The sequence below is a fragment of the Pristiophorus japonicus genome, chromosome 14 (assembly GCF_044704955.1).
Source record: "Pristiophorus japonicus isolate sPriJap1 chromosome 14, sPriJap1.hap1, whole genome shotgun sequence".
Taxonomy (NCBI): domain Eukaryota; kingdom Metazoa; phylum Chordata; class Chondrichthyes; family Pristiophoridae; genus Pristiophorus; species Pristiophorus japonicus.
The window spans coordinates 52,194,584-52,219,784 of NC_091990.1; the positions used below are offsets into that span (position 1 = coordinate 52,194,584).

Below are 25,201 nucleotides of genomic sequence, written 5' to 3' on the forward strand. Positions count from 1 at the left end.
AGATAGAAAGCTCACGACCAGGGTTAAGAGTTTTCAAACCAAGCTACTCAGAAATCCACATGGGTAAAGTTTCTGTTGGACCAATATGGAGTCTCTCCCCAGAAGGACACGATCCATTTCAACCTAATTCCAGAGCAGTTGGCAAGATTCAAGGCTTAACACACTCCCCTCAACATGTGTGCATAGCGATACAGTTCCAGTTTAATCAGTTAAAAACAAGCTATTTGTTAAGCTTACAACTGCTTCTCCAGCTAGGACCAGCATTGGTTTGGGGTTATATGCAGATGAATAGGAAGAATCATAGCTCCCAGTGACAGATTTAACTGTGGTATGTAGGGACCCTGTGCTCGGCTAACTCTCTTTCCTTCCAAGCCAAAGCAATTAAGAGGCAAGGTAATCCAAGCTTCCATAAAACAAATTAAATAAACCTGTTAAAATGCAGCTCTTCAACAGATTGATTCCCATCTTTGGTGTTTTATCCTCTTCCTGTGAGAAAGTCTTCACTTGGTAATTGCCCCTATCACGATGCTTGAGATCAGAAGCTCCTTGTGAGGAGAATTACTGGCACAGATCTCTGTTTTAATGCTCCGTGGTGAAGTGTGTAGCAGCACTCCTGAGTAAGCTCCCGATGCAACCGATTTATTTGGACTGTGACTAAAAGTTCGTGACGCTGCATTAATTGGTCTTTTATGTTGACAAAAAAAAATACCCTCTCCAACAGACTGATTTTATACTGGGGTAGGTACACAGAGAAACAAAGACAGTTTGAAGTGTCGGAAAGGAAGAATGATTTAACAAGTGAAAAACCCAGGCAGTTGTGATGTGAATGAAGATGTTGTGTTAGTCAGTGACACTATAGAAGATAAAACATAGGCCCACAAAAAATGTACCTCATGGCTTACACAATACAGGCAACGGTGTAAGGAGAATCTCCAGTGTGCAGCTACAGTAATTCCTGATGAAGAGCAATAGCTACAGCAGCTAACCTATGGGTTATATAAGGGTCTGCACTGCGATGATTGTATCAATAACAGACTTATGTTTTGATTAACAACAACGGCTGTTTCTATGTAATATCCAGGTGAGATTAATACTTATAAGGCCGATAGCTTCAAGTGTTTGAATGAATTATAAGGTGCAAGACTCTGATCATTGATCCTGCCCGGTCTGAGCCGTTTCTTCATCAGATTCATCCTTCTCAATTGATTTGGAAGGAGATGCATTGCTATTACTGGAGATTTCCTCTCGAAGGTTTGACTCAGAAAATATGCCTTCTGTGTAACATTTAGGAGCTGGAAGCAGTTAGCAAACAGCCCCTGCTTCAGTTAAGAGACTGCAATTGGGCATCTTTAACTCTTTAACGCCTACAAGCTTTTCTCTATTACCTTAAATCTTGTGTATACTGCCTGAAATTATTAACCAAAAATAGTAATGCTGTTTCTATTTACTTTTTGAGAAGTCTAGGCTGAAGAAGACTAGAAAAGCTGGAAGCTTGGACTAGAGAACAGAGAAGATTAAGGGAAGATTTAATAGAGGTGTTCACAATTATGAAGAGTTTTGATAGAGTAGATAAGGAGAAAACGTTTCCACTGGTAGGAGGTCTGATATGCAGAGGACGCAGATTTAAGGTGATTGGCAAAAGAACTGGGGGGGAGATATTAGAATTTGTTTTCCACAGTGAGTTGTTATGATCTGGAATGCACTGCCTGAAAGTGTGGTGGAACAAGATTCAATACTAACTTTAAAAAAGAATTGGATATATACTTGAAAAGGTAAAAATTGCAGGGCTATGGAAATAGAAAGAAAAAAATACTTTTATTTATCATCACCATAGGCGGTCCCTCGAATCGAGGACGACTTGCTTCCACGCCAAAAAGCGATGTGTTTACAGGTGTTTCAATGAAGGACCTAGTATTCCAAATCCCGAACTACATGTTCAAGGGGGGAAGATGCCTGTGCGTGGATTTTATTAACGTGTGGTGGCCATTGCACACCAGCCACCACACGAATGCCTTTCACGACCACTGGACGTCTCACAGTGCTTTACAGCCAATTAAGTACTTTTGGAGTGTAGTCACTGTTGGAATGTGGAAAATAGTGTGGGGGAGTAGGACTAATTGGATAGCTCTTTCAAAGATCTATGGCATGATGGGTCAAGTGGCCTCCTACTATGCCACATGAGTCTCTTGAAAATCTTTAGGAAAAATTGAAAAATTTGTGTGGGTTTATAAACCGTTTTGTTTGACTAGGCTCCCTATGCCATCATACCCACTACATCACATTTAACACTGGTAATAAAACACAAATTTCATGCATTAGCACATGGATAATAACTGGTCATAGAAACATAGAAACATAGAAAATAGGTGCAGGAGTAGGCCATTTGGCCCTTCAGGCCTGCACCACCATTCAATAAGATCATGGCTGATCGTGCAACTTTAGCACCCATTCCTGCTTTCTATCCATACCCCCTGATCCCTTTAGCTGTAAGGGCCGCATCTAACTCTTTTGAATATATCTAACAAACTGGCCTCAACAACTTTCTGTGGTAGAGAATTCCACAGGTTCACAATTCTAAGAGTGAAGAAGTTTCTCCTCATCTCAGTCCTAAATGTCTTACCCCTTATCCTTAGACTGCGACCCCAGGTTCTGGACTTCCCCAACATCGGGAACATTCTTCGTGCATCTAACCTGTCCAATCCCGCCAGAATTTTATATGTTTCTATGAGATCCCTTCCCATTCTTCTAAATTCCAGTGAATATAAGCCTAGCCGATCCAGTCTTTCTTCATATGTCAGTCCTGCCATTCCGGGAATCAGTCTGATGAACCTTCCCTGCACTCCCTCAATAGCAAGAATGTCTTTCCTCAGATTAGGAGACCAAAACTGCACACAATATTCAAGGTGTGACCTCACCAATGCCCTGTACAACTGCAGTATGACCTCCCTGCTCCTATACTCAAATCCTCTCGTTATGAAGGCCAACATGCCATTTGCCTTCTTCACCGGCTGCTGTACCTGCATGCCAACTTTCAATGACTGATGTACCATGACACCCAGGTCTCGTTGCACCTCCCCTTTTCCTAATCTGTCACCATTCAGATAATATTCTGCCTTTGTGTTTTTGCCACCAAAGTGGATAACCTCACATTTATCTACATTATACTGCATCTGCCATGCATTTGCCCACTCACCTAACCTGTCCAAGTCACCCTGCAGCCTCTTAGCATCCTCCTCACAGCTCACACCGCCACCCAGCTTAGTGTCATCTGCAAACTTGGAGATTAGTAAAGTGCAGAACTAAATAAAATAAGCGCCTTAAAAAAAGTTGTTGCATTTCTTATGCTAAATATATGCAATTAAAGCCCTGTGAAGTGGGTGTTAAGCCTTTCCATCTGCAAGTGAAACATTTCGGTACAGAAGTAACATTTTGTAACTTATGAATGAGTTGAGATTCACAGCACTACTGGGATTGATTAATATTCTGTATGATGCAACCACAGAGGAGGTTTAGGATTTACAAACAATGATTACATTACATGTTACATGCTGAAAGGGACTGTATCAATATTAATGGAAATTGAGGACTTGCCAGCGATTTTAGTGAATTGGCAGAAGAATAGGAAACACTAACTATATACATACAGTAAGAGATGACAAACCAGAAGATTAGTGGAGCTCATTTGCCAAACACTGCAGCAAAGTGCAGTCAGCATTAGTTCCACAATTGTTGTTATTCTGTAAAAGGAAACGGTCCTGGTCAGCAGATTTGTGCAACATAAGTCTTCATTTTCAATGGGTGACAATGGTGGGGTTGCCCCGAGGAGGTGGTAATGGGCCTTCTCCTTTAACCACTGCAGCCCTTGTGGCAATGGTGTTCTTGCAATGGTGATAGGTAAGGAAGTCCAGGATTGTGACCCTGCAACACTGAAGGAGCAGCAAAATATGCCCAAGTCAGGATGGCGTGCGACATGGAGGGGAATTTTTAGATGGTGCTGCTCCCATATTGTTGCAGCTCTTGTCTTTTTCAGTGGCGGAAGTCGTAGGGCTGGGAAATGCTGTCCAAGTCCTGTAGATAGTAGAGATTGCAGCCACAGTGTGCCGGTGATGGAGGCTGTAGATATTGAGTTCACTGGTACGGCACTAATCAGGTGGACTGCTTTGGTGTAGCGCTTCTTAGTCTTGTTGCGGCAGTACCCAACTAGTTGAGTGGTGAGTATTTCATCACATATTAGATGAGCCTTGTTGGAGAGTTGGAGAGACTTGAGGGGTTAGAATGTGAGCCACTTGTTACATTGCACCAGCCTTTGCCCTGCCCTTTGTACCAAGATGTTGATATGGTTGGTCTTGCTAAATTTCTGGTCAATATTGAACCATAGGATTATCATAGTAGAGGACTCGATGATGGTGGTGCCATTGAAGATATGGGGAGATGGTTGGGCTATTTTTATTGTTGGAGATAATCATTCCCTGGCACTTAAATGGCACAACTATCAGCCCAAGCCTAGATGTTGTCCATGCTATGGACTGGCATGGGCTGCTCCATTATCGGGGGAGTTATGAACACTGTGGACAATCCTACTCCAGACCATATGACACAGGGAAGGTTATTGATAAAGCAACAACAACAACATATTTATATAACACCTTTATTGTAGTGAAATTGTAGTGAGATTAAAAAAAAATTGACACCGAGTCGCATAAGTAGAAATTAGCGCAGGTGACCAAAAGCTTGATCAAAGAGGTATGTTTTAAGGAGAGTCTTGAAGGAGGAAAGAGAGGTAGAGAGGCGGAGAGGTTTAGGCGGGAAGTTCCAGAGCTTAAGGCCTAGGCAACAGAAGGCACGGCCACCGATGGTTGAGTGATTTAAATCAGGGATGCTCAAGAGGACAGAATTAGGGGGGCGCAGACATCTCGGGGGGTTGTGGGGCTGGAGGAGATTACAGAGATAGGGAGGGGCGAGACAATGGAGGGGTTTGAAAATAAGGATGAGAATTTTGAAATAGAGGCGTTGCTTAACCAGGAGCCAATGTAGGTCAGTGAGCACAGGGGTGATGGGTGAGTGGGACTTGGTGCGAGTTAGGACATGCGCAACCGAGTTTTGGATCGCCTCTAGTTCACATAGGGTAGAATGTGAGAGGTCAGCTAGGAGTGCGTTGGAATAGTCAAGTCTAGAAGTCTAGAGGTAACAACGGCATGGATGAGGGCTTCAGCAGCAGATGAGCTGACGCAAGGGCAGAAACGGGCAATGTTACGGAGGTGGAAATAGGTGGTTTTAGGTATACTGCAGATATGTGGTTTATAGCTAATTTTAGGGTCAAATATAACACCAAGGTTGTGAACAGTGTGGTTCAGCCTCAGACAGAAGTTGGGGAGAGGGATGGAGTCAGTAGCTAGGGAACAGAGTTTGTGGCGGAGACCGAAAACAATGGCTTCAGTCTTCCCAATATTCAATTGGAGAAAATTTCTGCTCATCCAGAACTGTATGTCGGACAAGCAGTCTGACAATTTAGAGACCGTGGAGGGGTTGCGAGAAGTGGTATTGAGGTCGAGCCGGTTGTCATCAGCGTATATGTGGAAACTGACGCAGCGTTTTCTAAAGATGTCGCCAAGCAGCTGAAGATATTTGGACCACGGGCACTTGAAATATGTCCCATTATGTGAGGCACTGGAGGGCTCCTGGAACCCAGTGAACATGAAGGCTGCCTCGTGAGTGGCACAAAGTACATGTGGCAGGTAAATTATTCCTCAATGACCCAACCACGACCGAACCTACTCATGATTTTGAATTTCATGGGTTATGAGGTCAGAAGGCAGGACAATATTTTCCATACTCAGTGGTTACCCATTAAATGTTCTTCATGTAGAACAAAAACAACTTTTTTATGAGAGACAGAAAGTCATTAAAGTGTCGATGTCATCCTCACAGTTATATAGGGGATGCCTTAATGATATAATCATTGATATGATGATGTCTTTACATTTGATGCAACAAATTCAGCTTTTTTTTCTGGAACTGGCATTATGACCAAGATTTTGTAGTCCATGTCGAATGAAAGGTGCCAGCCATTCATTACACTTACACTTGCCTACAGACATTCTATGGGCTTTAGCACTGAAACTTGCAATGATTAGAAATTCATCTTCTACGGGGCATCTGGGACCTGTGTGAACAGAGCAGCAACAATCTATCTCCTTAACCAATCAGATTGAAGACTGTTTAATGAGCAGTGCAGAGTCTGAACCAGGAAGTTAAAGTTAGAATATTTAACTTAATGCCAAATCACATATAGAAAGTTGCTTGGTTTGCTTCTGTCATCGGGAGGTCGGCATAACAACAAATTTTGTGTCCTTTGAGATAACATTAGTTGTGATGTAACAGATCACGTAACAGGTTGGGCCGCGAGAAGGCTGTCATCATCCACCATCAGAAAATGAAATAAAGAGAGGGAAAGAAAGATGGGATTATGAGAGAGAGATAAAAGGGACAGAAAGATAAAGTTTAAAAAAAAATTATATATTTTTTTTAAATCTCCAATAATAAATAAAATCTGAAGGAATGAGACTCCACATTTGTAAACGTTAATTTTCAGTGCCATTGGTTGTTAGGCAGTAATTAGGACTTATCACTGTTAAAAAATCCACTTACACTTGAATGGATAAGTACTAACTTTATCTGGAGACTTTCGTGTCTATCTAGCTGCTTCTGGAGAAGCAGGGGAACTCAGACAGCAACTTCCTGATTTCTGCATTTAACTGTGCATGTGCAGTTGCCAGAAGTTTCTGTGCGATTTACTCTTTAATAACGGTGAGCGCTTATAGTTTCACCATTCTTTTTACTGCAAAATCCAAGGTAAAATGTTGAGATAAAAACTACGATTTGAAATCAGCCAGTGGAAATTGAATTCTTTCCTGCAAACATGTATCCCATCCTGGAGGTAAGGCCCATTGTGTAGGACACCACTAAAGTTAAATAAAAGTATGTTGGATGTTGCATTTGGAGCTTAGAATGAATAAGAGGGCAGGATGGAGGGAGGAGTTCAGAGGTGTACAGACCACAATAGTGTCAATAACATCCGAAAGCCAAGATAGAATGGGATAGAGATAGAGAGGGTGGAGGCTGGATGAGAGGAATTGACCAGCAGATAATGAGCTTTATTCTTCTATTCTGTCCAAGAATGTCAGGGAATTGCTATAAGAACCTCCCTCGATATGGGGTCTGTGTTTAAATCTTGGACGGGCTTCAGTTTCATCGAAAGTTATGTGTTGCCAAGGGGAAATAAGTATGGGCGTGAAAGAGGAAACCAAATTTAGCAATGAGGGACAAGAATACAAACCTGGAATCTGAAATAAACACAAAAAATGCTGGAAATATGCAACAGGTCAGGCAGCATCTGTGGAGAGAGAAACAGATGGCCTTTCATCAGAAATGAAAAAAGTGAGAGATGTAACAGATTTTTAAGTAAGTGTAGGGGCAGCAGAAGCGGGGAGGGGAGGAAAGAACAAAAGGGAAGGTCTGTGATAGGGTGGAAGGCAGAGTGATTAAGAGACAAAAGGGATGATGGTGCAAGGCAAAAGGAGATGATAATGGGACAAGTTAAGAAACAAAAGATGAGTCATGATAGGGTGTAAATGGAGATGGATCGTTCACTCCGCAACACCCTCGTCCACTCCTCAATCACCCCCAGCACCCACTCGCCTTCCCACGGCACCTTCCAGAGAAAGCATAGGAGATGCAACACCTGCCCTTTTACCTCCTCCCTTCCAACTGTCCAGGGCCCCAAACACTCCTTCCAGGTGAAACAGTGATTTACTTGTACTTCTTTCAATTTAGTATACCGTATACGCTGCTCACAATGTGGTCTCCTCTACATTGAGGAGACCAAACACAGATTGGGTGACCACTTTGCAGAACACCTCCATTCAGTCTGTAGGCTTGTCCCTGAGCTTCCGGTCGCCTGTCACTTTAATTCGCTGCTCCAGCCCACTCTGACCTCTCCGTCCTTGGCTTCTTACACTGTTCTAATGAAGCTCAACATAAGCTCAAGGAATAGCACCTCATCTTTCGTTTAGGCACGTTCCAGCCTTCTGGACTCAACATCGAGTTCAACAATTTCAGACCATAACCTCGGCCCCTGTATTTTTTTTCTGCTTTTTTTCTCTCTTTCCCATGGCAGCTGGTGATGATTCTGCCATCTCCATTTACACCCTATCTAGACTCATCTTTTGTTTCTTAACTTGTCCCATTACCATCTCATTTTGCCTTGCACCATCATCCCTTTTGTTTCTTAATCTCTTCTGCCTTCCATCCTATCACCGACCTTCCCTTTCCTCCCCTCCCCTTTTTTCTTGCCTCTACACTTGCTTAACAACCTGTTACATCTTTAACTTTTTCCAGTTATGACAAAGGGTCATCGACCTGAAACGTTATCTCTGTTTCTCTCCTCACAGATGCTGCCTGACCTGCTGAGTATTTCCAGCATGTTCTGTTTTTATATTAGCAATGAGGAAGATGTGGATGCTCTGTATGAGGTCAAAGGGAAGAATGGCCAAGGAATTTGGTAGATGACAAAAGAAAGGGTGGAGCCATCAAATATAAGAGGTGAGAGCGGTTATTTAATTTGTGAGAGATATTACCAGTCTTAGAGAATACCAGCAGTTTTAAGTTTGGTTTGAAAATTGCTGCCAGAACCCATGCTTCAGCAGTCCCCTTAGCATCCGTGCAATTTAAAAACACCTTGCGTTTCAGTGATTAAATAAAAACCTTTTACATGGCACTTGCAGAATATCATTGTGACAAAACCTGGTGTTGGGAGTGGAGAAGCGCGGATACAATGGGAAAAAGGAGAAAGCGTGAGCTAGAACTCAATTGAGCAATCTTGCTGGCTGAATAGCGATTCTCATTTCGTGTTAACAGTTGGCTATGATTTAATTTCATTGCAACATCTGTGTATTCAAGGTCTGGTAGGCTCCACTGAAAGAACATGAGACACTAACATCTCCAAAAATGAATATTTATGAAGCCATCTCAATAATTGTCACTAAATATAGTGGCAATGGTGGAAGAAAGCTCTCAAGTCTAACCCTGAAATTCTGTGTAGCTTCTATGACTCCCTCATTGCAACTTCAGTGAGAGGCCAATGGAACTCCTGGTTGAACAGCCATTTATGCCATTCCTCCAGAGGACCTGCTTGTCTCCCGCCAGAGATACGGTGGAACCCCTGTGTAATTTAAGGGCTTGTATCTATGTGGATCACAAGGCTGTCATGAAACAACAGCACCATCCTGCATTTGTATAGCGCCTTTAATGTAATAAATAAGAACATAAGAACATAAGAATTAGGAACAGGAGTAGGCCATCTAGCCCCTCGAGCCTGCTCCGCCATTCAACAAGATCATGGCTGATCTGGCCATGGACTCAGCTCCACTTACCCGCCCGCTCCCCGTAACCTTTAATTCCCTTATTGGTTAAAAATCTATCTATCTATGATTTGAATACATTCAATGAGCTAGCCTCAACTACTTCCTTGGGCAGAGAATTCCACAGATTCACAACCCTCTGGGAGAAGAAATTCCTTCTCAACTCGGTTTTAAATTGGCTCCCCCGTATTTTGAGGCTGTGCCCCCTAGTTCTAGTCTCCCCGACCAGTGGAAACAACCTCTCTGCCTCTATCTTGTCTATCCCTTTCATTATTCTAAATGTTTCTATAAGATCACCCCTCATCCTTCTGAACTCTAACGAGTAAAGACCCAGTCTACTCAATCTATCATCATAAGGTAACTCCCTTATCTCCGGAATCAGCCTAGTGAATCGTCTCTGTACCCCCTCGAAAGCTAGTAGATCCTTCCTTAAGTAAGGTGACCAAAACTGCACGCAGTACTCCAGGTGTGGCCTCACCAATACCCTGTACAGTTGCAGCAGGACCTCCCTGCTTTTGTACTCCATCCCTCTCGCAATGAAGGCCAACATTCCATTTGCCTTCCTGATTACCTGCTGCACCTGCAAACTAACTTTTTGGGATTCATGCACAAGGACCCCCAGGTCCCTCTGCACCGCAGCATGTTGTAGTTTCTCCCCATTCAAATAATATTCCCTTTTATTGTTTTTTTTTCCTCACATTTTCGAACATTGTATTCCATCTGCCAAACCTTAGACCATTCGCTTAACCTGTCTAAATCTCTTTGCAGCCTCTTTGTGTCCTCTACACAACCCGCTTTCCCACTAATCTTTGTGTCATCTGCAAATTTTGTTACACTACACTCTGTCCCCTCTTCCAGGTCATCTATGTATATTGTAAACAGTTGTGGTCCCAGCACTGATCCCTGTGGCACACCACTAACCACCGATTTCCAACCCGAAAAGGGCCTATTTATCCCGACTCTCTGCTTTCTGTTAGCCAACCAATTCTCTATCCATGCTAATACATTTCCTTTGACTCCGTGTACCTTTATCTTCTGCAGTAACCTTTTGTGTGGCACCTTATCAAATGCCTTTTGGAAATTTAAATACACCACATCCATCGGTACACCTCTATCCACCATGCTCATTATATCCTCAAAGAATTCTAGTAAATTAGTTAAACATGATTTCCCCTTCATGAATCCATTTTGCGTCTGCTTGATTGCACTATTCCTATCTCGGTGTCCCGCTATTTCTTCCTTCATGATAGCTTCAAGTATTTTCCCCACTACAATGGCCCAAGGTGCTGCACAGGAGCGTTATCAAACAAATATTTGACACCGAGCCACATAAGTAGATATTAGGGCAGATGACCAACAGCTTGGTCAAAGAGGTAGATTTTGAGGAGTGTCTTAAAGGAGGAGAGAGAGATGGAGAGAAGCAGAGAGCTTTAGGGAGGAAATTCCAGAAACTGGAACAAAGAATATGGAACAAAGAATATGGAACAAAGAAAATCAGGGATGTGCATGTTGTATTCATACTCTATTTGTTGTTTACATAATCCCTCACATGATAGGCTTTAGGACCCTACGGGAGCTATTCACACCTGCTGTAAACATGCTGGTTCATGCTGGTTTTAGGACACCATTTTGGGAGTTGCTATAAAGGACACAGTTAGTTACATTACTCCTGTTTCAGTTAGTCTGTTTATTTACGTACACATCATAATTTGGCGACGAGGATAAATCAACTTAACCGCCCGACCCCCCCACCTTTCCTCACCACACCTGGGGATGCCCTAATCCTGAGGGCGAGATGGATAAAAAGCTTTTCTATGTACATCACGATGAGTGGGTTAGACGGCGACAACGTAACACCAGTTCGCCACTGTGCAATACTTATCCACTGCCTCGGCACCAAAAGCCAATGCATCTTTGGCCAAATCGAAGACACAGAGTCCTATGCCAAAGCGAAAAGTGCCCTCGAGAAATATTTTGGGCCAAAGAAAAGTATCGTGATGGAGAGATACAAATTTCGTCAAAGGGGGCAAAGGAATGTTGAACCAATCAAACGGTATATCATCTCATTACCTGAACTGACCGTTAGGTGTAACTTTGGAGCAATCACAGAGGAAATGATTAGGGATCAAATTACTGAGAAGACAACGATCCCCCGCATTGTTGCTAATGGAGGATGACAAATTAACATTGGACAAAGCAACTAATTTGGCCATTCAAATCGAATCAGCGTTTTCCGATTCAAAAGTGATCAGATCCCCTGCTCCACCTGTGCAGCAGACTTCAGCTACAGCCCATGTGTTTGTCCAAAGTGTAAATTACAGCAGAGACCCAGGGCTGGTAATAAGCCACCCACTACGGATCACAGGCCTAACTTCCACTGCTTAACTGTGGGGATAAATCACGTTCAACAAAGAGCCCTAACTGCCCTGCACGTGGGACGAAATAGAAACATAGGAATATAGAAACAGAGAAATTAGGTGTAGGAGCAGGCCATTCGGCTCTTCGAGCCTGCACCACCATTCAATATGATCATGGCTGATCATGCAACTTCAGTACCCCATTCCTGCCTTCTCTCCATACGCCCTGATCCCTTTAGACGTAAGGGCCACATCTAACTCCCTTTTGAATATATCCAACGAACAAGACTCAACTCTTTCTGTGGTAGAGAATTCCATAGGTTTACAATTCTCTGGGTGAAAACCTTTCTCCTCATCTCGGTCCTAGATGGCTTACCACTTATCCTTCGACTGTGACCCCTGGTTCTGGACTTCCCCAACATCGGGAATATTCTTCGTGCATCTAACCTGCCCAGTCCCGTCAGAATTTTACATGCTTCTATGAGATCCCCTCTCATTCTTCTAAATTCCAGTGAGTATAAGCCTAGTCGATCCAGTCTTTCTTCAGATGTCAATCCTGCCATCCCGGGAATCAGTCTGGTGAACCTTTGCTGCACTCCCTCAATAGTAAGAATGTCCTTCCTCAATTAGGAGACCAAAACTGCACACAATACTCAACGTGTGGTCTCACCCAGGCCCTGTGTAACTGCAGCAAGACATCCCTGCTACTATACTCCAATCCTCTCACTATGAAGGCCAACATGCCATTTGCTACCATGACACCTAGGTCTCATTGCACTTCCCCTTTTACTAATCTGTCACCGTTCAGATAATAATCTGCCTTCCTGTTTTTGCCACCAAAGTGGATAACCTCATATTTATCCACATTATACTGCAGCTGCCATGCATTTGCCCACTCACCTAACCTGTCCAAATCATCCTGCAGCCTCTTAGCATCCTTCTCACAGCTCACACTGCCACCCAGTTAAGTGACATCTGCAAACTTGGAGATATTGCATTCAATTCCTTCGTATAAATCATTAATATATATTGTAAATAGCTGGGGTCCCAGCACTGAACCTTGCGGTATCCACGAGTCACTGCCTGTCATTCTAAAAAGCACCTGTTTATTCCTACCCTTTGCTTCCTGTCTGCCAAACAGTTTTCTATCCACGTCATCCATGTGCCTAATTTTGCACACTAATCTCTTGTGTGGGACCTTGTTAAAAGCCTTTTGAAAATCCAAATACACACATCCACTAGTTTTCCCTTGTCCACTCTACTTGTTACATCCTCAAAAAATTCTAGAAGATTTGTCAAGCATGATTTCCCTTTCATAAATCCATGCTGACTTAGACCGATCCTGTCACTGCTTTCCAAATGTGCAGCTATTACGTCTTTAATAATTGATTCCAGCAGTTTCCCCACTACTGATGTCAGGCTAATCAGTCCATAATTCACTGTTTTCTCTTTCCCTCCTTTTTTAAAAAGTAGGTTTACATTAGCTACCCTCCAATCCATAGGAGTCGATCCAGAATCTATAGAATGTTGGAAAATGACCACCAATGCATCTACTATTCCTTAAGTGCTCTGGGATGCAGACTATCAGACCCTGGGGATTTATCGGCCTTCAGTCCCATCAATTTCCCGAACACAATTTCCTGACTAATAAGGATTTCCTTCAGTTCCTCTTTCTCGTTAGACCCTCGGTCCCCTAGTATTTCTGGAAGATTATTTGTGTCTTCCTCAGTGAAGACAGAACCAAAGTAAATGTTCAATTGGTCTGCCATTTCTTTGTTCCCGATTATAAATTCACCTGATTCTGACTGCAAGGACCTAGATTTGTCTTCACTAATCGTTTCCTCTTCACGTACCTATGGAAGCTTTTGCAATCAGTGTTTATGTTCCGTGCAAGCTTACCCTTGTACTCTATTTTCCCCCTCCTAATTAATCCCTTTGTCCTCCTCTGGTGAATTCTAAATTTCTCACAGTCCTCAGGTTTGTTGATTTTTCTGGCTAATTTATATGCCTTTTCCTTGGATTTAACACTATCCTTAATTTCCCTCGTTAGCCACGGTTGAGCCACTTTCCCTGTTTTATTTTTACGCGAGACAGGGATGTACAATTGTTGAAGTTCATCCACGTGATCTTTAAATGTCTGCCATTGCCTGTTCACCGGCGTCCCTTTTAGTACCATTTGCCAGTCTATCCTAGCTAATTCACATCTCATACCATCGAAGTTACCTTTCTTTCAATTCAGGACCCTGGTCTCTGAATTAACTGTGTCACTCTCCAGCTTAATGAAGAATTCTACCATATTAAGGTCACACTTCCCCAAGGGGCCTCTCCCAACAAGATTGCCAATAAATCCTCTCTTTACACAAGACCCAGTCTAGGATGGCCTGCTCTCTAGTTGGTTCCTCGAAATATTGGTCTCGAAAACCAGCCCTTATACACTCCAGAAAATCCTCCTCCACCGTATTGCTACCAGTTTGGTTAGCCCAATCTATATGTAGATTCAAGTCACCCATGATAACTGCTGTCCCTTTATTGCATGCATCCCTAATTTCCTGTTTGATGCCATCCCAACCTCACTACCACTGTTTCGTGGTCTGTACACAACTCCCACTAGCCTTTTCTGCCCTTTGGTGTTCCGCAGCTCTACCCATACAGATTCCACATCATCCAAGCTAATGTCCTTGCTTACTATTGCATTTAGCTCCTTTTCAACCAGCAATGCTACCCCACCTCTTTTTCCTTTCTATCTATCCTTTCTGAATATTGAATACTCCTGGATGTTAAGTTCCCAGCCTTGGTCACCCTGGAGCCATGTCTCCGTAATCCCAATTACATCATATCCGTTAACAGCTATCTGCGCAGTTAATTCATCCACCTTATTACGAATGCTCCTCGCATTGAGGCACAGAGCCTTCAGGCTTGTTTTTTTAGAACACTCTTTGTCCTTTTAGAATTATGTTGTAATGTGGCCCTTTTTGATTTTTGCCTTTGATTTCTCTGCCCTCCACTTTTCCTTATCTCCTTTCTACCTTTTGCTTCTGCCCCCATTTTACTTTCACCTGTCTCCCTGCATAGATTCCCATCCCCCTGCCATATTAGTTTAAACCCTCCCCAAAGGCACTAGCAAACACTCCCCCCGTAATATTGGTTCTGGTCCTGCCCAGATGCAGACCATCTGGTTTGTACTGGTCCCACCTCCCCCAGAACCGGTTCCAATGTCCCAGGAATTTGAATCCCTCCCTCTTGCACTATTTCTCAAGCTACGTATTCATTTTAACTATCCTGCTATTTCTACTGTGACTAGCATGTGTTACTCTACTAGTTACATCCTCAAAAAATTCTAGAAGATTTGTCAAGCATGATTTCCCTTTCATAAATCCATGCTCGGCATGTGGTAAAATGAACCATTTTTCAGGTGTGTGTCGCTCATCACAGCCTATTCGACATGTGGATAACCCCGATAGTGATGAACCCAGTATGGCTTTCACCGTTAGTGTCATTTTGCTCATTGGTTCAGGCAAATTCAAGGACTGTGATGTTAACATTAACAGCATGCACATCTGTCTCCTCAATGATTTTGGAGCTAAAGTCTCCATATTGAGAGAGGCTGTGTACAAAACCCACTTCATGCATTGTCAACTGCAGCCCGCAATTTCCACTCTACATGCGTACTCCAACTCCAAAATTGAGGTATTTGGGTCATATCTCTCCCGATATACTACAAGGACATAACATTGGAGAACTTTTCCTTTCATGTCGCGAAGGGCGAAGCCTCATGGGTGTTGACCTTTTTCACAAGCTTGGGTTCACAGTTTATGACCCAACTGGCACACCTGTGTATATGGTGGACTTTGACAAGCAGTATCCCTCAATCTTCACAGGGTTTGGAGTGACAACAAAATTCTGCCATTGTCCCCATGTTGACCCTTCCATCAAACCGGTTTCACAGCGACTTCACCGTCTCCCATTCACGGCTCGCAACCAAATATCCGCAGAATTAACAGGACTCGAGTCTCATGGAATCATTGAGAGCATCGACTCCTCACCCTGGATCTCAAACTTAGTCATTGCTTGGCATAAAAATGGCGAGATCCGCCTGTGCATCAACCTGAAAGAGGTCAACAAGGCCATCATCCCCGACAAGCACCGTCTTCCTACCATCAACGAACTGTCTTCAGAATTCCACGGCTCAATAGCTTTTACAAAACCCGACATGCGCCGCAGTTACCTGCAAATACCCCTAGCGGAGGGCAGCAAACCGCTCACGGAATTCACGATGCATGATGGTCTGTATCAGTATCGACACATGCCCTACGGACTATCATCTGCATCAAGTGCATTTCAGAAGATTGTCACTACTATGCTAGCAGGCATAGAGGGAACTCTCAACCTGCTTGATGGTATCGTCGTCCATGGGCGGAAAATGGAAGAACATGACCAGCGACTTCACGCAATTATGGCTAGACTTGCAACACATAACATTACACCTAATGCTGATAAGTGTACATTTGCTGCTGGAGAAATAAACTTTCTGGGCTACAGAGTCACAGCACAAGGCATCGACGTGATCTAGTGAATGCAGGAAGCTACTAACGTCAAAGAACTTTTATCATTCCTCGACACTTGCAACTTCTATCTGAAGTTTGTCCCGCACTATGCGCACATTGCCGATCCACTTCGCATGTTGCTGTGCAAGGACGTTCTTTGGGAATGGACAGACTCCCAGGCTCAGGCATTCACCACGTTTAAGGAGAAAATCACATCCCCTCCTATCCTCGCGCACTTTGATCCGAATGCCACTACATACGTCACCACAGATGCATCAGCCGCCGCCATGGGTGCTGTGCTCTCGCAATGGATTGAAGGCCTGGAACGCCCAGTAGCCTTCACCTCTCGCACTCTCTCGTCTGCAGAACGTAAATACTATACAGGGGAACATGAAGCACTCACTTCCATCTACACATGTGAACACTGGCACATCCACCTCTATGGCAGGAAATTTGCCCTCTGTACGGATCACCAAGCGTTAACTATGCTACTCGCTACAACTGGATCTGGGCACAGACCACTACAAATCAGCCGATGGTCAGATCGCCTTCATCAGTATAACTTTGATGTATAGTACATCACTGGCAGTCGCAACCACGTAGCTGACATGTTCAGCTGCTCGACACCTGCTTCAGACTCTGGAGCTGACCTGTTCACAGATGACGACACGTGTCATGTCGATCATCACTCAGTCCATCAGAAACCTTGTCTCCTGCAACAAACTCAAAACTGAATCACAGCGTGACTGGGCCACCAGGGAGGGTTTTGACCAGGCTAGCGGCCTGACACCCAAAAGAGGGTGTCAGGCTGTCTGTTGTCGGCCCGGCCAAACCTGGGGGCAATAATTGACCGGCCGATCGGGAAATGGGTTGGTCAAAATATCAAAATGGCGGCCGCGGCAGTGGGCCCTTCCTTTGAAGGGCCGCCGCGCTACCGGGCCGCACACAGTGAGGAGAAGGTGCATTGACGGAAAAAGCTATCGGGTGCATTGTGCAGCGGCTCGTAGATTTTTTAACTCATTTCAGGACGGATTAAAATTTAGGTGCGGGATAGCGGCGGTGCGTGCTTTGATGACGCACTTGTGGCAGTCGGCAGCAGCAGGCCAGAATTGGGGATAGGCTGGAAAATCCCCGAGCTGAATTTGCATCGAGGCGGCCAATGGACTGCAATGCAGCAGCCCCTCAATTCCACTGAATGGCGACCACAAAACGGCGGTAACAGGCCTTATCCGGACCCTGAATTTCAGCCCCCATATGTGTTAGTAATGTTGGTTGAGGAATAAATATTGGCTAGGACACCAGGGATAACTGCCCTGCTCTCCTTCGAATAGTGCCCTGGGATATTTTACCTGAGATGGCGGATGAGGCCTCGGTTTAACATCTAATCTGAAAGACAGCACTCCCTCAGCACTGCACTGGAGTGTCAGCCGAGAATTTGAGCTCAAGGGGCCACAATTCAAACTCCTGATACATCCTGTTACCGTCGGAAAGCGGAGACAACGTGATGGTGTTGAATGGCCACCGATTTTATGTTGAATGGCCGCTGCTCGCGAAATTCTCCTCGGTTGTTTTTCCAGTGGTCCCGAATTCCACCCCGCTGCTGCCGAACCCTTTTAAGTGCATAATCAAAGCACGCACAACCGATCTCCCGCCCCGCAAGCAAAATTCACGTAAAAAATCTTGTCACTGTCGCGCGGTGCCCACGACAGTTTTTTCATTCGGTGTACTGTACTTGCAGTGTGTGCAAAATGGCCGTGCGGCCGCCATTAAAGGTGAGGGCGCACTGCTGCAGGCGCCATCTTATTTTTTTTGTCGATCAACTGCCAGGTAGGCAGCCTGGCATCCCCTCTTGGGTGCCAGGCCGCTGGCCCGCCCGAAATCCTCCCTGGTGGCCCAGTGGACTTAACTAAAATAATCACCGAGCTCGCAGCAGTTCTCCCCTTTAAGTGAAGGGGAGAGACGTGGTGACGCGCCAGCGCGATGATGTCACCAGCGCTACGCTGATGACTGACAGCGGCGGAGACTCTGTCCTGCCTCTACTTCTGCCCCACTTGTGATCAATCTTCTGCGCTCCGCTCCAATTCCGCCCCCATTATGACCGACTCCCACTCCGCTCGTAAAAAAAGGCAAAGAGCTGGATTTTGCGCAAGAGGCCACCTTATCCACAGCGGCGGTAACCATTGGAAAAACGGCCGGCGTGACCCGTTTCCGACGGAGGTGAATTTCTAACCCAAGTCTCTAGAGTGGGACTTGAAATTACAGCCATCTGATTCAGGGCTAAGAGCCCTACCAGTAATACCTAGATGCTTTTATACCATATGAAACATGTGCCGGTGTGGTCAGGTTCCTGAAGCACAATTCTCATAAGCCAAATATAAAATTGTAAGGAATTCTTAAATCCAGCTCCTCGGAAGACTTCTTTTCAGTCAGTCTTCAACCACCGAGTGCTGGCAGTTTTACGTTTGGTTGCAAACAGTGGCCTAGACGCATGCTTCAACAGCTCCTTCAGCATTAATGCAATTAAAAGGCATCTTGGGTTTCAAATGATAAGACGAAGACCTGTTATGCGGCAATTGTAGAATGTCATTGTGATGAAACCTAGCGCTGGGAGCAGAGGTGGTGCGAAGACAATGGGAAGAGCAGCTCAATTGAGCAATCTTGCTGACTGAATAGCAAGTGCTCATTTATTGTGTTCAAGGTCTGGTCGATTCTACTGATCATGAAGAACACGAGACTCTCCAAAATGAATATTTAGGACACCATCTCACTAATTGTCTCTAAATACAGATGCAGTGGAAGAACAGTACAGTCAGTGCTGACAAGCCCTGCACATCAAACCATTAATTATTTAGCCACAGAAATTAATATAATAACATTTTTCAGCTGCTTTAAAAGAATGCTATTCTTAGTTTCGCGACAAATGTATGATTTTATGACTGGTTTATTTCTCCTACATGCTGCTACTGGAGTTTGCTCGAAGTGGGTTAGGGACAGGTTGGTTGAAGGGCACATGAGTTAACATACCAGAAGTCACAGTGCAGGTGCAGGGAAAATCAGTATACCAAACAAATTGAAAACTTACACCTTTAATGCTGCCGCTTTCATGCTGATCCAATAAAGGTCAGGTAACAGAGGCATAAAATGGTGGGTCGATCAGTTCAGATGCATAAGGCAAAATAACATTTGGCAAATTTGCTTTTCAGTGGCCAGCTTTCCACCATGGGAGCAGGATTAAATTGAGTGGGAACTGACTGGCAATAGCAAAAACAAGTGCTCGCATAATGGGGTGGGTTCATGATTGGGAAGCAGCTTCAATTATAGAGTCTCCGAATCAGCGGCAATGGAGCCTCACAGTCCTGCCAACACCTCAATTTTAAAATTCACAAAGGGGGTCTTTTGCCCTGTGAATCTTTCTATAATGGCATGGTAGAGAAACACACTGTAAGCTTCGGGAGAATTAAACAAACTGTTCTATTTCTCAGAAAGACTCATCTGCTGTAAAGTCGGGCACAATATTGAATTTTATTCACAGACGGAGCCCTGTGAATTTTCCATCCTTACTAGTTTAGCAGGGGACTTTTCCCCAGTGTTCTGGCCAATATTTATCCCTCATCCAATATCACTAAAACAGCTTAGTTAGGCATTATCACATTGCTGTTTGTGGGAGCTTGCTGTACATAAATTGGCTGTCACTTTCCTACATTACAACAGTAACTACACTTCAAAAAGAACTTCAATGGCTGTAAAGTGCTTTTGGGGTGCTATATAAATGCAAGCCTTGCTTTCCTTTAACAACAGATTAAATTAGTTCAATCCTGAGCAGTGGGTATTTCTGTAATTCTATTGCATAAACATTACTACGAATTAACAATATAGGATAAACAAACCCGACGAACAAGGTGATGATTATTTTGAAACTTAAACATTCAGAGTTGCCTCTTTGTCTTGTCCCGACTCTAATTAATACACCAGTTTTTTAAAAGTTCCATGAATTAGCAGTTATCATGTGTAAATACTTAATTTACATTCATTTTCTGCAAAGAATAATAGAAATTTTCGTTAGAGACACTGAGCAGAGAAAAGAAACTTGAAATAAGAGCTGGATCACTAATGTCCTCAATGGCTCGGATAGTAAATGCAATGGGCTAAAAATTTGGGGGCTTATCGCCACCCGTTACCGGACAGCGCTCTTTTGCCAGCTGGTGGCGGGACCCACAGCGACCACCATTTTGGTCCTCTCCGTGGCGCTGCCAGTGACTATTAGCGCCCTGAAAAAAAATTGGCGGATTGGTGACATCAGTCGCTGTGCAATGCCGACTTAACATCACCATGTCCAACTTCAACCCTAGTGCTGAGGTCAGCATCGGGTCATATCCACACCAGGGAAACCCAGCGAGTGGACTGATAGAAGTACTGTCAGCTCCTCTTAAAGGCACACACATTTTGAAGGTAAATTTGCATTTAAGCTTTTGGATTGGGATTTTTGATTTTAGTGAAGTAGTGGCTTGCTGCAACAGATGTTAAAAGGTTTTTTAAGTGTAGAGGAAGTGCTGCTGGATACTTTCAAGGCTTTGGATAGTAAATGAAGGTCGCTGAGAAAACCAAAATGCTGCAACTACTCAGCAGGTCAGTCAACATCCGTAGAGAGAGAAAAACAGAGTCTCAGGTTGAGATGCTACCTGAGCCGCTGAGTATTTCCAGCATTTTATGCTGGCATTTCAGATTTACAGCATTCGCTCACAGAGGGAAGAGGAAGGCACAGAAGAGGAGGAAGCAGATGGAAGGATGCAACCCAGACAGTTTCTTTGTGGCCGGGATATCTGGAGTGGAATCATCTGACTTCAGCCCCAGTGAATACAACCCTAATTCTCTTTCAATATTTGTCCCACACCTTACCTTCCCTCTGTTACTGACCACCACAGGTTCCTCTTGGCCACGATGCTGAAATAAAAGCCACCACAAAGCAAACTTTCCAATCCAACTTTATACATCTATCCATCCAATATGACATCAAGAAACCAACTTATCACCCTATTGGATTCTCTTAGTGACTACCTTGTGTGTGCCTTTGCCTATCCTAGTGATGTCATGCAGTGCTACCCCAGTGGCTGCAGCATGGCTGGTGGAAGGCTGTTGACTTTCAGTGGGGGACACTGCAAATGGCCTTGCTGGTCAACCTTGAGGAGCTGGAAATGTAAAACCAGTCTTCTTCTTCACACTTCTCTTCCTCTTTTTGAACACCCACTGGCTGGGCAGGCTGCATTTTTTGGGTATGTGAAATGAGGAAGGCCCCCGGGTGAAGTTCTGGTGAGAGGAGGGCAGGAAAGCAAGAGGTGCATGCTGGAAGGAGGATAATGTACGAGGTTATCAGCATCTTGTATCCTTTCAGCCCCGCCGCTGGCCAAAGCCTCAAACATACCCCTGCCAAGAATGGCCAGAACCGTCTCCTCCAAGAGGGTGAGGCTAAGAATGGGAGATGTGCCTCATGATGTACTCCCACATCATTCTTTCTGGAGGCTTCCTGGCCTCTGTCAGTAGAGAGCCCCTCCTTCAGTATTGATCCCCTGCACAAAGCTGGAGTGCTGCGTATGAGACACTGGATGCCTTTTCCTAGCTTGCTGAGCCATCTGTGTTAGTGCTAAAGCACGTTTACCATGTTTTTAGGTGTGGGAGACAATTCAGCTTTAAGAGCTGAAGACTGCCATTTGGGAATTATTTTTAATGTTTTTTTTGAAAGACAGTAAAGGCTGAAAAATTTATTTTTTCACTTGATTTTATTTTTTTATTCGTTTTGAATGTAATGCCCCTTTAATGCATTGCCCCTTTAATCACCTACAATGCCTTGCAAACTCCACAGCCTCGCTCCCATAGGCTGTAAGAAGAACTGTGGGCGGGAACTTTGGGTCGGAGGCCTCCAATAACGATACCAAGAGGGCGTGGCACAGTAAGTTAGTGCTGTGCTCCAAATCACCAACCCCCAAAGCCAATTTTTCAATGATAGCGCTGCAGCCATTTAAGGTGGCCATTAAGTTGCCGGTAGCACCAGCAGTTGTGTTGGCACTCACAAATTTTCCCCCCTAATATAGAATTGAGACAAGTAGGCCCGAATATCTCAGGTTTTAAGGCATTTTAAAAACCTGCATTCCCCTTCATCATCATTAAAGAATTAAGTAGCATTTATACAGCGCCTTTCACATCCCAGGACATGCCAAGGCCAACAAATTACTTTTGTCTTGCACTCACTGCTTTTTCAGGAACATGTCAGGTACCTGTTCCCTCTTTATTGTCTAAACAGCAATAGTTGCATTGCCACAATAGTCCACTGGGTGGAGCTATATATGTTACACTTCTCCCTCTTCAATGAAAACTAATTATAACAAACAATCATCGTACATAACTTGCATGGTTATACATAAAAAGGATATGGACTTCCTTTGCCATATTTAAAAATCAAACTAAACCACTTGTTTCTGTTTCGAAGAGGATACTTCGCTCTCGAACAGAACCTTCCAAACATGGTGTCGAACTTAGACTCCTTCTAGGCTGATCCTGAGGAAAGTTTTCCTCCGAGGGATGCTCTTGATTTACATTTGAACTCTCTACAACTTCAGACTGTTTGTCTGCCTGACTCAGACTTAAATTTAACCACCTTAAGAGGACTGCAACCAATGGAAATCTGAAAGAAAATCGTAAAATGAGAAAACTGATAGGTCAACATTTCAGGTATGACCCTTTATCACAACTGTAAATGAAAATAGTCTGAGCAGCTCTGTGTATAGATATGAACATCACAATGAGATAGGTTCAATGACTCAATTTTCCCCAAATATCTGCGCCGTTTATTTTGGTTTGCACTGTTTTTTTTGGAGTAAATTAAAATCTTCAAGTTTCCCCAAAGTTTCTACACTGGCATAATTCACTTAGGTATGATTTTTTTTTAGGCTATGATTTTTTTACCTCATTGGGGGCGTAACCTGCCACCTGTACCAATTCTGAAAATTTAAGCAAGTTTGGCCAACCAAGATTTTTCTGAAGGTAGCATATGTGACCGTTCTGAAAAACCTTCTGGGCAGTTAACAAAATCAGCGCAGGTAAGAGAATCAGCTCAGAAGATCCAGTTCCATGGCCTGGACAGCAGCAGCAGAGAGGGAGAGGCGGGTGGGGGGGGGGAGCATTCGACCTGGGCTAGGAGCGGCACCGGCTCCAAGGGAGGGAGGCCTTTCAGCCTGGGCTAGGAGTGGCACCGGGCTCTGGAGGGAGGGAGGACTACAACTCAGGCTAGGAACGGCACAGCTCACTGGCGGGGGCGGACGGGGGCCTTTCCAATTCATATAGTTTACATCATAAACTTTTGGTGCAAAGACTCTTTAATATTTTCATGTTGGTAATCTGCTGCCTTAAATAGCTGTGATGTGCACTGTGCTTGTGCAGGTTGCTGTGAGCTGGCCAGACTGTCTTGTCTGTTTCACTTTTCAGCCTCAGACCGCAGTGTGTCCCTCATTATCCTGGCAACCCGATCTTTTTGGCGCCGATCTTAGGCTCCACCCACAGAGCTTAAGGACAATGTGCGCCGGGCCACATTCACAAGTTAAAATGGGGAAACTTTCAACTTTTTTGGGGGGGCGTAGTCGGGCCCCCCAAAAAATGGCCTTAACTCTTCAAATACGCCAAAAAATGGTATTGGGGAAAATTGAGCCCTTTGAATGGTTCATTATTCCTGCCAAGTTATGTTCTTTCTGGATTCCTAACATACAAAAGAAATCCAGTTTTCTGCTAGTTTGATGACTCACTGTATTGTAACAATGTGCGAGTCCTTGGAATGATGGGATCGGGCTTGGCTCCAACATTCTTCACAAGGAGAGTTTCCAATCTCATTTGTGTGCAGTTTTGGTCTCCTTACCCAAGAAAGGATATACTTGTCATAGAGGGAGTGCAGTGGAGGTTCACCAGACTGATTCCTGGGATATCTTATGAGGAGAGATTGGGTCGACTATGCCTGTATTCACTAGAGTTTAGAAGAACGAGAGGGGATCTCATTGAAACTTATAAAATTCTGACTTGGTTGGACATATTGGTTGCGGGGAGGATGTTTCCCCTGGCTAGGAAGTCTAGAACAAGGCGTCACAGTCTCAGGATATGGGGTAGGAAATTTAGGACCGAGATGAGGAGAAATTTCTTCACTCAAAGGGTGGTGAACCTGTGGAATTCTCTACCACAGAAGGCTGTGGAGGCCAAGTCACTGAATATATTTAAGAAGGAGATAGATTTCTAGACACAAAAGACATCAAGGGTTATGGGGAGAAAGCGGGAATATGGTGTTGAGATAGAGGATCAGCCATGATCATATTGAATGGCGATGCAGGCTCGAAGGGCCGAATTGGCTACTACTGCTCCTATTTTCTATGTTTCTACGTAGTGCTGAGGGAGACGGGGGGGGGGGGGGGCAGGGAGGTATTAGTCAGAGATCACTGCCTTCACAGGGCAAACGGAACGACATTTGGAAGAAAAAAACCGTCCCTGCCTCACCCATTGGCTGACACAAACCCTAAAGAACAGAAGTCTGGGAACAAAATGAAAATGCAAATAACATTTTCTCTTTCCTCCTTCCCTGCCCCGCTCCCTATTCCCTCATCTTCATTTTATTTTCAAGTTTGTTGAGTTCTTGCTTTTCAAACTTACCAGGGTCATACCCTGTGATTGTAACTGGGATGTGATCGCTGGCTATAGAATGTTTGCTCAGTATGGTGAATTCTCCCACTCCGCCAGTATAGTTACAGCGGAAGTTTTGTGGAAGGGCGGAGCAGGAGCAGCTCTGATGAAATGCACACCCCACCTATGTTGGCAGTGCTAACACATTCAGGTCAGGTGTACTACAGATCAG

The 25,201-nt window shown here is 44.2% G+C and overlaps 1 long non-coding RNA gene across 2 annotated transcripts in view; it reads left to right on the forward strand.

Moving 5' to 3' along the window:
• The window catches only part of LOC139279904 (uncharacterized), a 77,668-nt gene that overhangs the window by 17,544 nt on the left and 34,923 nt on the right, over window positions 1-25,201 (forward strand). The window contains exons 2-3 of one of the 2 annotated variants that reach the window (XR_011596546.1): window positions 1,460-1,628; window positions 8,451-8,601. This is a non-coding gene — a long non-coding RNA (uncharacterized lncRNA). The remainder of the gene's footprint in view (window positions 1-1,459; window positions 1,629-8,450; window positions 8,602-25,201) is intronic. The other variant, XR_011596545.1, reaches the window with a different exon arrangement.